Genomic DNA, 13,270 nt, shown 5'->3' on the forward strand with positions numbered 1-13,270 from the left:
ACTGCTGCAGCCCACTCGCACACGGACAGTCGCAGGTCAGAGCCATGTTCACAGAGTGGGATGAGCTCCAAGTGCGCCTAGACATTTGGCACTTCATGTGGCGCTTTGCAGCAGGAGTCATCACGGAGGCTCATCGGCTCTACGGCACCTTCATGACTCGGCTTTCCAGGTGCATCTTTGAGCTGGATCCAGATGATGTCGCTGCTCTTCGGTTGGCCAAACAGGGGGAGCTACAGGCCAGAGGAGCTGGTCCAGTCTCAGAGAAGGCCCTGGATAAGCTGATCACCAGGAAGGAGTTGGCGCTGCACTGTCGCAAGCGGACCAGAGGAGTGGAGGAGACCACCAGGAGGATCAAGGCACTCATTGAAGAGATGGACAGTGAGAAGGGGAGGGACACTCTGGGTGTACCACTGCTGGACCACGAGCGCATCCAACAGGTCTGGATAGACCAGCAGAGGCACATTGCCTGTATTCAGGACCCAGAGGGCTTCCCTCTGTACCAGAAGACAGACACAGTGAAGAAGGGTGGTGTGGAGCTGAGCTGCTATCGCTGTGCTCGTGGCTCCACCTCCTTGGAGTCTTTCCACATCCATTTAAATCGCTTCATCCCAGGTAGGTTATAACTTTTAAAACATGCTAAAAACGTAAAACTTTTATAACCTGTTCTGCCGTTCTGAATACATAGATTATATATATTTGACTTTATTTAACCTCTAGGGACTAGTGCCAGTGATGCGCATTTCCAGGCCTATCTCCTGGAAGGCCGGATGCGCTGGAACCAGAACCGGATGGATGAAGCAGTGAGGGGAAAGACTGACCTGAAGACCTACAGCAGCGCTGAGAGGGAGGCAATGGACCGGCTCAGCCGCAAAGTGTTGAAGATGTCCCTGGATGAGCGCTACCAGCCTCCAGGGGCTTACACAGGTGAGAATTATTCATGTTAACTCAAAACATTTTTTATACATTATACAGGTGTATGAGTGTTTGAGTGCACATTTTGATATTTTATTTCAAATACTTCAACTATTGTTGGAGTTATTTGTACTTTGTTTAATTTAGGCTTAATTTGAGCCTTTATAGCCTAATTTATTTGCTTTCTTTTGCTAAAGTGAATTTGCTTTATTTTGCATTCATGCTTATTATTTTATTGTTTATTATTTTCATTTTTTATCTGTTAAACTGCGTCAAGCCTACAAACGATCAAACTTTGAAAAGTTTGATTGTTTGTTTGTTTGTTTCAGTGTGTTATGGACAAATAGCCACTACAGTTATAATAATGTGAATGTGCTTTGTATGTGTGTTGTTTTGCAGGGGAGCTGCTGGGTATGGAGTATCTGTACAGTCAGTCTGGGAAATCCCTGACTGTTATGGAAAACCCAGAAGAGGAGGATCGGCTGGTGGAGCAGATGGATGATGAGGTGGTGCAGGACGAAGGCTTCGTTGAGGAGGAACCTGAGGACCTCACAGTGCCAGTCCTCTATGACCCCATTGAGACTGTCCCAGTCCACAGCAGCGGCCCCCAGGCCTTCAACCCCTGTCCCTCTGCACCAGGACCATCCTCACTACAGCCACCCACATCCAGCCAAGGACTGCAGCGCCCTGCTCAGCCTCCTCTGCAGTCTGCCCAGCTTCCTCAGCAGCGCCCTGCTCAGCCTCCTCTGCAGTCTGCCCAGCTTCCTCAGCAGCGCCCTGCTCTGCCTCTTCTACACCCCCCTCTGCAGCGCCCTGTTCACCTTCCTCTGCAGTCTCCTCCACAGCCTTCTGTCCAGCCAAGGTCTGCCTCTGCTCCTGCAACATCAACTGGGTCCATTGTTGCAGACCAGGTTCCTGTAAGTAAGCTGCTCATTATTAGTTTCCATTTACTTTTACACTCTGACATTTAACATGCTATGTATTGTTATTGTAATACTTCCCTGCAGGCTCCTGTTCTTGTACCCGATGGCATTGCGGGCTGGGATAAGGTGCAGGATCTGGCTGAGTACCTGATGTCCCTCCGTCAGGCACTCTACCTGGACGAGCAGCAGGTCACAGAGGTCATCCGTCTGTGGACTGCTCTTCCTGATGGGGACAAGAGGAGGATCCACTATCAGCCCAGACACCAGCCCAAACTGACCCACGGACGGTTCAAGGCTCCGAAAAACACAGGAGTGACACCGGGTGTGGAGAGTGTGTAGAGGTGTCTGATCGGTCATCCTGGGGGGCCGGCTCAGTGGCCCAGCACCAGTCACTTAGTCGAGGCCATGTGCATCAAACTGTGTGCACTGCATAAGTCCCCAACTAAGAAAGATGGAGTCCGTCTTCCTCGTTGGACTAAGGTGCTCAACGATTACCACCACATCCGAGACCTGGTGATCAGCACATCCTTGAGTTGCACTGGGGTCAGACAGATCAGACCACAACCTGAGAAAGTAGTTACTATGTCTGATTTCAAAGAAATTGATGGCAAAATTTTGGAAGAAACCGTACAGCACCTTAAAACATCAACCTGCGCCCTTGACGCTCTTCCCACATCTTTCTTCAAAAGTGTGTTAAACAGCTTAGAAGCAGATCTCCTAGAAGTGGTAAATGCCTCACTTCTCTCTGGAAGTTTTCCAAACTCCCTGAAAACTGCAGTTGTCAAACCCCTCCTAAAAAAGAGTAATCTTGATAAGACTATATTAAGCAATTATAGACCGATCTCAAATCTTCCTTTCATTGGCAAGATCATTGAAAAAGTTGTTTTCAATCAGCTGATCAAATTCTTAAGCTCGAATGGATACTTTGACAATTTTCAATCTGGTTTCCGATCGCATCACAGCACAGAGACAGCGCTCATAAAGATAATTAACGATATTCGCTTAAATACTGATACAGGCAAATTATCAGTGCTGGTGCTACTAGACCTCAGTGCTGCATTTGACACTGTCGATCACAACATACTTCTTGACAGGCTGGAAAACTGGGTGGGGCTTTCTGGGATAGTCCTAAAATGGTTCAGGTCATACTTAGAAGCGAGAGGTTATTATGTGAGTATAGGAGACCATAAGTCTGAGTGGACATCCATGACATGCGGAGTTCCTCAAGGCTCAATTCTTGCGCCACTCCTATTCAACCTGTACATGCTTCCAATGAGCCAAATAATGAGAAAGAACCAAATTGCTTACCACAGCTATGCAGACGACACGCAGATCTACTTAGCCCTATCGCCTAACGATTACAGCCCCATTGACTCCCTGTTCCAATGCATTGATGAAGTAAACAGCTGGATGTGCCAAAACTTTCTTCAGTTAAACAAAGACAAAACTGAAGTCATTGCGTTTGGAAACAAAGATGAAGTTCTCAAGGTGAATGCATACCTCCACTCTAGAGGTCAAACAACTAAAAATCAAGTCAGGAATCTTGGTGTGTCTCTAGAGACAGACCTTAGCTTCAGTAGTCATGTCAAAGCAATAACTAAATCAGCATACTATCATCTAAAAAATATTGCAAGAATTAGATGCTTTGTTTCCAGTCAAGACTTAGAGAAAATTGTGCATGCTTTCATCACCAGCAGGGTGGATTATTGTAATGGACTCCTTACTGGCCTTCCCAAAAAGACCATAAGACAGTTGCAGCTCGTACAGAACGCTGCCGCCAGGATCCTGAGCAGAACCAGAAAATATGAACATATCACACCAGTCCTCAGGTCTTTACACTGGCTTCCAGTCACATTTAGGATTGATTTTAAAGTATTATTACTGGTATATAAATCATTTAATGGCCTAGGACCTCAATACATTGCAGATATGCTCACTGAATATAAACCCAACAGATCACTGAGATCATTAGGATCACATCAACTAGAAATACCAAGGGTTCACTCAAAGCAAGGAGAGTCCGCTTTTAGCTATTATGCCAGCCGCAGCTGGAACCAGCTTCCAGAAGAGATCAGGTGTGCTCCTACAGTAGCCACATTCAAATCCAGACTCAAAACACTTCTGTTTAACATTGCATTTACTGAATGAGCACTGTGCCACTGTTCGTCCGACTGTTTGCACTGTATTTTATTTTATTTTATTTTTATTTTTTACTCTAAACTGTTTTAATTATTCTTATTTCTTTTGATTATTTTAATTTCTTCTATGTAAAGCACTTTGAATTACCATTGTGTATGAAATGTGCTATATAAATAAACTTGCCTTGCCTTGCCTTGCCTTGGTGCTGAACTGCCACCCTTTGATGGAGGCCACGTCACTTCAGCTGTTTGTGCTGAATCAGAGGACTCTCACTCAGTGGTAAGCATGGTTTTACATAATAATAATAATAATAATAATAATTCATTACATTTTATATAGCGCTTTACTGGACACCCAAAGCGCTTTACATAGAAGGGGGGAATCTCCTCAACCACCACCAATGTGCAGCATCCACCTGGATGATGCGACGGCAGCCATATTGCGCCAGAACGCCCACCACACACCAGCTTACTAGTGGAGAGGAGACAGTGATGAAGCCAATTAGTATATATATAGGAGGATGATTAGGAGGCCATGATGGACAGAGGCCACTGGGCAAATTTGGCCAGGATGCCGGGGTTACACCCCTACTCTTTCGAAAGACATCCTGGGATTTTTAATGACCACAGAGAGTCAGGACCTCGGTTTAACGTCTCATCCGAAGGACGGCGCTCTTTTGTCAGTATAGTGTCCCCATCACTATACTGGGGCGTTAGGACCCACACAGACCACAGGGTGAGCGCCCCCTGCTGGCCTCACTAACACCTCTTCCAGACATATACATTTGAATGAAAGGGATAGCAGTTATTTATAATGAATAATTTTTTTGATTGCAGGTTTAATCGAAGGGAGAACACCCAGGAAGTGACTGTCCTTACCCAGGGCCTTGCTGCAGAAGACCGCATCGCTGTGGCCAGCTCACAGCTTCCTGCTCCGCGGGAAAGGCTGGATGAGGCTCCCTCCACATCAGGGGCCCGCACGAGTTTGTCCTTCCTCCTAACAGAGCGGAACAGGCTCCTAAGCTACGGCCGGGCAAACGACCTGCCAGCGCTACAATTGTGCGGCCCATTACCCCAGCAGCTCCTACTCCTCCCCCAGTTCCTGTGCCACTGCCCCAGTTCATTTTATTGAACCCTGTGCCCACGCTGATGGCAGCAGGTGCAGGTGGCCCTTCAGCTGCTCCTCTCCTGGCTCCAACTCCAGTATTTCCTGACGCGCCAGAGGCTCCTGCTCCCACTGCCTCGGTGTCTGTGTCCCGCTTCACTCAGAGGAACAGGCGACGCAGGGCAGAAGAGGAGGCCAGTGGAGCCCACAAAAGGAAATATGTCCGTGAAGTGGCATATAACAAATGCTCTAAGTGTGGCAAGCCCAAAACTAAGGAGTTCGGCCACAGCCGCTTCGGCAGTGCCACGTTTTGCCCAAGTGTCTCATATGTGTGTGTACTTATTTCAATAGTTGTATGTATTCATTTTAATAAAACATTTTACATTTGAAATGTCATTTCAATATTTGTGTGTATTCATTTTAATAAAACATTTGGAGTGTCCTAAAATAAATCAGAAAAATCATATCAATCAATCCCACACACAAAAAAACACATAATTGAAGAAACATTTTAATTAGTTTTATTAAACCATAAACATGTAACATGCTTTTTAAAAATAATATACACAATTAATATCAATCAATATAATGATATGTCACATAGATAACCAAATGATGGTGCAGGCGCAGTTGATCACACACTATGGTCGCGCAGAACACGGGTTCGAGCCCAGCCCGTGGAGGGTGACTTGTTTCACATGTAACTAAAACTCCTCCATAACGCACAGGAATATAGCCTGAATATTGTTGCAGGGCAAATTTGTGCGCGTATTCCCGTTTTCTGCGTCTTTTTCGCTTGCGTGCGGGGGCGCAAAGATTGGGTCCCTTCTTGGCTACTGAGGAATGGGTAAAATGTGAGCTGTGGTGAAAAGAATGGTATCTGTGATGACGATGGTTTCATTTGCAAAGACTGTGTTTGAAAAATGTTTTCACACACACACACACACACACACACACACACACACACACACACACACACACACACACACACACACACACACAATACAGTTATCAATTTTGAATGTGAATTTTAGTCATTTGCACATTTCGTTCTAAATGTGTTACACATGCTGTTCCAAAATTGACTTTTTTAATTGCACATTTGAATATGTGGGTTTGCACCCAAAATGTCTTTTTTAATGGCACATATGAATAGGTTTGTTTAATGCAGTTTAAATGTTATATGGCTGTATAAGCAATTGTGTTTTTAAATTGATGATAAATTACTATTTCCCTTTGCAGTTTGACTGGCCCATTTTACCTGACACTGCTCATGCAAAAAAAGTTGGCACAGCTGATGTTTCAAGAACTATAGGGCCTAAATAATTATATTTTATTACATAATTTCAACACAAAATTTATTAAAAAAATAATAATTATTAAAGTCGGCATGAAATCAAAATGGACCCTATTTACTTTGTTAGCGGATATTACTAGTCTTGTGGTGAACAATTAATCCGTGCAAGTTAATACACAGAAAAAAAGTGTTTACCGAAGTTATCTTAAATCAAAGTCTGAAAAGTTACTTCTGGGTCTGGAATGGTTCTTTTTGTGATGACATAGGCTTGACGGCTTGGGTTGGTTAATCGTTTAACCACTCCCCTCGAACCGTTACTCTGCTATGGGCGAGAGATAGAGAGGAGGAGCGCTAAAGTAAAACCCTGCCCACTGGTCAATATTCCGTTTCACTCGGAAATGCGTCACAACACTTGAGAAAAGTCGTTTGCAACTTCCGGTTTCCGCGGACTTTAATCATAAAAACACATGGAAAAGGCATATCTATTTCGACCTCACTCAGACCGTCACCACGGTCTTACCTTGAATGACGCCATTCTTCCGCCTATCCTCGAGACCTAATATCAACAATGTCAGGTGACTGACCTTAGGGGTTGGCTATATAACATCCAGGTGAACCAACCACTTCCTCTTGCCTTTCTCGCCTCATCTGAGACCGACGCGGTAGAGCGCATTTTTTAATTAGGAAGGACCTGACTAATATGCCAGTGGTTCCAGGTCGGATATTTCACACTGATTCACAGTCTCTGCTGGATACTGCTGATCAAGCAAGACGCAGAAGAGAATCAGTTCAGCAAAAATTTGGTGGACCTTCAAAATATGGCCATAGAGCTGCTCATTCCTTTCAGCCCCCACACTTTCCTCGTTCAGAACCTTGGGGGTATGACAGAAGGCGAACTAGGGGTTACCAATTCCATGATCGAGGCACCAGACCATTTTACCAGGCTCCTCAAACTGACCAGTCTCATACTCCAGTCAGGGGAGGATCACTTAAGAGGCGTACTACCAGGGGTTTCAAACCCTGGGGAGGCCAGGCATAGCGGTCTCGGAGTCGCCGGAGAATGCTCCCAACTATGCCTGGACAGTTGGGAGAAGGTAACATCAGATCATTGGGTTCTAGATACCATCAAGACAGGATACAGGATACAGTTCCGGCGGCGCCCTCCTACTTTTTCAGGGGTTCATATGACCATAGTCAGAAACCCAGTCCAGGCACAAATTTTGGCCAACAAAATCACAGTCTTAGTACAGAAAAAAGCAATTCTACAGATAAGCACCAGCAAACAGCTCACTGGGTTCTATTCTAAGTATTTCCTAGTACCAAAGAAAGACGGGGGACTTCGACCCATTCTGGACTTACGACAGCTGAACAGATTCGTAAAAGTATTGCCCTTCAAAATGCTGACTACAGCACAAATTCTGGAATCTATAGAACCGGAAATCTACATTCCATAGACTTAAAGGATGCATATTTCCACATACCCATCTGTCAGGAGCATTGCCCGTTTAATAATAATAATAATAATAATAATAATAATGCATTTAATTTATAACGCACTTTACATCAATTCAATGACCTCAAAGTGCAACAATGTAAAACAGATTAAAAACAGAGACATTCAAATAAAAATAAAAATTATTAGCCATAAAAAGCTTTTCTAAAAAGATGGGTTTTAAGTCCTTTTTTAAAAGAGTCCACATTCTGAGGTGCCCTTAGATGGACAGGAAGAGCATTCCACAGACTGGGTGCAACTGAACAAAAGGCGCGGTCACCCATAGTTCGAAGCTTTGTCCTCAGAGGCTGGAGGAGGTTGGCCTGTCCAGAGCGGAGATGACGTGATGAGGAATGGGGAGTGATGAGTTGTTTGAGATATAAGGGGGCAGTGCCATGAAGGCACTGGTGAGACAGAAGGGAAACTTTGAATTCAATCCTGTACTGGACAGGAAGCCAATGGAGCGACTTGAGGATAGGTGTGATGTGGTGGTACTTCCGTACGCCCATCAGGATCCTAGCAGCACAGTTCTGAATGTACTGCAACTGCTGGATGTTCTTGCTTGGGATCCCGATGAGGAGTGCATTACAATAGTCCAGCCTGGAGGAGACAAACGCGTGGACAAGTTTTTCTGCATCGGGGAAAGTGAGTATGGGGCGAAGTTTAGCTATGTTCCTGAGGTGAAAGAAGGAGGTTTTACAAAGATGTTTAATGTGGGCCTCAAAGGTCAAGTGAGGGTCCATTCTGACACCAAGGTTTGTCACTGAAGATGAGATATGGATGTCGTGGCCGGAGAAGGTGATGCTGGTGATGGTGGATGACCTAATCTGGTGAGGAGTGCCAACAAGAATGGCTTCCGTTTTTGAACTGTTGAGTTGCAGAAAGTTAGCCGCCATCCATGTCTCTATCTCCTCTAGGCAGGTGGAAAGTGTGGAAAGAGCTGCAGAGGGGGTTGGGTTTGTTTTAATGTAAAGTTGGGTGTCATCAGCAATGGAAAGATAGCAATGGAAAGATATACCATGCCGGCTGATGACATCACCAAGGGGGAGCATATACAGTGTGAAGAGGGTGGGGCCAAGGACTGATCCTTGAGGGACACCACAGGTGACAGAGTGTGTGTCTGATTTAACACCACCCAGAGATACGTACTCAGTTCTGTCCGTGAGATATGATGTAAACCAGGCCAGAGTAGTATCAGAGAGACCAATGGAGGAGTGAAGACGGTGTAAAAGAATATGGTGATCCACGGTGTCAAATGCTGCGGTGAGATCAAGAAGGATAAGAAGTGATGGAGAGCCAGCATCAGCCGTCATCAACAAGTCATTGGTAACCCTGACCAAGGCAGTTTCTGTACTGTGGCCAGAACGAAAACCAGACTGGAACTTCTCATAAAGACTATTAGTTATGAAATGATTGTGTAGTTGAGCAGAAACTACCTTTTCCAGCACCTTTGACAGGAAAGGGAGGTTTGAAATGGGGCGGTAGTTTGCAGGATCTTCGGGGTCAAGGCTGGGCTTTTTTAGTAATGGCTTGATGACCGCGGTTTTCAGAGACGTAGGGACCTGGCCAGACTGGAGAGACTGATTAATGATTTTGGTGATCAAGGGACTTATTGCAGAGCAATGACTTTTTATCAGAGCTGAGGGAAATGGGTCCAGGTCACAGGTGGAGGACTTCATCTTCCTTAGAAGGTCTTCGATGTCGTGCTGTGTGATATCCTTAAAACAGCAGAAGAGCTGTGAAGTCCCAGATTGAAGGTCAACGGATGCAACTGGGGAGGCAGAGGGTATAGGGAAAAGAGGTGGCGGGCACAAGGGAGCAGATACAGCGGGGGGCTGAATGGCAGGGGGGCTGGAGAGATGGGAACGGATCTTTTCAACTTTTGTTTTAAAGAAGGAGATGAAGATATTACAACGCTCCTGCGTGTTATCTGAGTGTAAGGGGATTTGAGGTTTGAGGAGATTATTTATGGTTGAGAAAAGTAGCTTGGAGTTACCAGGGCTATTGTTGATTATGTGGGAGTAGAACCGGGACCGTGTGTCACTGATGGACTTGCTGTAGGCCCTCTGATGTTCCCGGTAGGCTAACTTATGAACAGCAAGTCCTGAGTCCTTGAAACGCCGTTCAAGGACACGACCTGTTCTCTTCTGTAGCCGTAGCTCTCTGGTGTACCAGGGGGCTGAGCGTTTGAAGGTGACGGTTCTGGACTTGATTGGGGCATGACGGTCCAGGAGGGTGCTGAGTGATGAATTGTAAAGATCCACAGATTTAGTAACTGAAAGGGGGTTGACAGCGGAGAGAAGACGAAGGTCAGTAGTCAGGGTAACTGGGTTGATGTTTTTGAGGTTCCTGAAACTGATTTGTCTGCTTAACTTACTGAGGGGGGACAGAGTGGGTAGCTCCATTGAGATGGCCATGTGGTCGGACACGCCAAGATCATGCACAGAGAGATTACTGATAGAGATGGTATTGGTGATCAACAAATCAAGAGTGTGGCCTCTGGAGTGTGTAGGGACATTGACGTGTTGAGTGAAATTGAGACTATCGAGAATATTAATTAATTCAGCTGCTGAGTAGGAAGGGGGATCATTTATATGGATATTAAAATCACCAAGTATGATGATATTCCCTGGGGTTGAGTAGAGTGTGGTGAAGAGATCATGTATCTCAGGAATGAAAGCTGGGTTTGGTTTGGGGGGCCGGTAAATCAGGAGCATTGTGGTGGAAATTGGCAATTTGCATTTGAATGCAAGGCATTCAAAAGAAGAGTAGACAGGCAGGGACAGGAGGGACAACTTAAAATCTACCCGGTGCACAACGGCAAGGCCACCACCGCGGCCAGTAGTGCGAGCCTGGCTTAGGTAGGTATAGCCAGGGGGACAGGCTTCATTTAAACTAGAGTAAACTTCTGGTTGTTGCCAGGTTTCAACTAGGCACATGAAGTGTATATGCTCATTGATGATGTGGTCATAAATAAAAGATGCCTTATTATTAAGGGATTGTGCATTTAAAAGTTCAATTTTGACTGGGGGTGCTGGGTTGATGGCAGCAGAGTGTCTCTGTAGGGGCCGGAGTAGGCTGAGATCCACTCCACGTTTTCTGTCCTGCTTGGAGTGAAATAGCCTCTTGGTGGCAGCGCTCTGATGACGTGTCAGTTGTGCGACAGGCGTCCAGATTGAAGGAATGTACTGCTCAGCCAGCTGGTGGTAAACAAAGCATCTGCGTGTACTCCGGTGGACATAACGGGAGCGACGCAAAACTCTGAGTTCATTTATAATGGGGATGTTAAGTCCAGAAGTGATTGCAGAGTTAAATTTGTGGAGTTGTGAGGAGGAATAACTGAACGGCATGTCAAACAAGGACGAATGCCACCTAGCCTCGCTAACCGCTGGCCGACTTCGTGTGCCAGCACCGATAGTAAGCCCCGTGCATGAGTCCCATAGACGGAAAGCAGTCAGACATAGAAGGAAAACCCAGACCATGAGCAGCCGACAGAAAAACCTCTCACGGTGGACTCCAGTCAAGTTCGCGGAAGATTCATGGAAGTGATGATAGAGGGCTTCTCAGGTTAGTCTAACTTTGATTGATATAAATATTCCAAATGACTCCAGTCAAATTCATGGAAACAGTGCCAGAGGGCTTTTCAGGTTGGTCAACTTTAGTCCCAGTGAGCAGCGGCAGCCAAACGCGCCAGCGTACGCTCCAACACAACTTTCTTCGCTTTGCCTTTCAAGATCGGGTTTATCAGTTCAGGGTCCTTCCATTTGGCCTGTCTCTGTCTCCAAGGGTCTTCACCAGTTGTTTCAGCAGCCCTTCGTCCTCTTCAGTGTGCAGGTTTGAAAATTCTATCATACCTGGACGACTGGCTAATTTGTGCTCCTTCTCGCAGTCAAGTACTGAAGGACACAGAAATGGTCCTTCAACATGTCCAGTCACTGGGTTTCAAAGTGAACTGGGAAAAGAGCAATCTAATTCCCAGACAACAGACAGTGTTTGTGGGATTTTCGCTGGACTCCCAACTGATGACTGTATCTTTGTCACCCCAGAGGGTGGTACAGTTGGTCAATCTAGCTCAGTCATTCCGTCTGAACAAGAGAATGAAGTTAATTCAATTTCAGTGATTATTGGGCATGATTGCAGCGGCAGTGACTGTGGTCCCACTCGGCCTTCTCAGAACCCGTCCACTACAACGTTGGTTGAACGACTTTCACTTGCATCCCAAATTACACAGACATGTGAAGATAAAGGTTACACGAAGATGTATCCAAATGTTACACCCTTGGAAAACGAAGACGTTACCATCACAGGGGGTTCCTCTAGGCAACATCCCAGCAAGGCGAACTGTAATAACGACAGATGCTTCTCTAACGGGGTGGGGAGCAGTTTGGGAAGGCAGGTCCATCGGGGGACTCTGGAAATCCCCTTGGACCTCGGAGCACCTCAATGTGCTGGAACTCAAGGCGGTCCATCTCTCCCTGAGGGCTTTTCTCCCGTTGTTGCAGAACAAACATGTTTTGGTGAGAACCACATCAATCACCAAGGCGGCACCAGATCAGCGCGATGTCTCCAGGTGACAAAGGAACTACTTTCTTGGGCATTTCTGAAGCTCTCATCACTCAGAGCAGTATACATACCGGGAGTAGCAAACAGAGCAGCAGACCTGCTGTCTCGAACTGGACCTCTCCCGGGAGAGTGGCGTCTCCATCCCGAAGTGGTAAGAATAATGTGGAGTCAGTTCGGAATGGCGAAGGTCGATCTGTTTGCGACTACCGAGACAACTCATTGCAATCTATGGTATTCCCTGAACAACCGGGGAGGTCCCTTGGGGATAGATGCACTATCTCAAGAATGGCCGGAAGAGTTGTTATACGCTTTCCCTCCACTACACTTGATTCACCTGGTGCTCAACAGGGTAGCGTTGGGCCATCACAAGGTTTTACTTGTGGCCCCGAGGTGGCCAAAAAAACATTGGTTTCCGACCCTTGTACGTTTGGTCCAAGGTTACCCTTGGCAATTACCAAAGAGAGCCGATCTCCTCTCCCAAGCGGAGGGCCAAATCTGGCACCCAAAACCAGAGATACTACAACCGTGGGTATGGCCCTTGCTCAGTCCCTCTCTAAAGACTTAGATGAAGCTGTATTGAGGATAATAAATAGTTCTAAGGCACCATCTACATGGAGTAACTATTCTAGCAAGTGGCGAATATTCTCAACGTGGTGTCAAGACCAACAACTAGATCCAGCCAAGTGTGACACCAGTTTGGTTCTTTGTTTTCTTCAATCATTGATGGATTCAGGGAAATCAGTTAATACCATAAAGCAGGGGTCGGCAACAGGCGGCCCGCGGGCCAAAACTGGCCCGCCAGCAATATTTTCTGGCCCGCCGGATTATTTTGGAAGGCCG

This window comes from Phoxinus phoxinus (genome assembly GCF_949152265.1).
Source record: "Phoxinus phoxinus genome assembly, chromosome: 9".
Classification (NCBI taxonomy): Eukaryota; Metazoa; Chordata; class Actinopteri; order Cypriniformes; family Leuciscidae; genus Phoxinus; species Phoxinus phoxinus.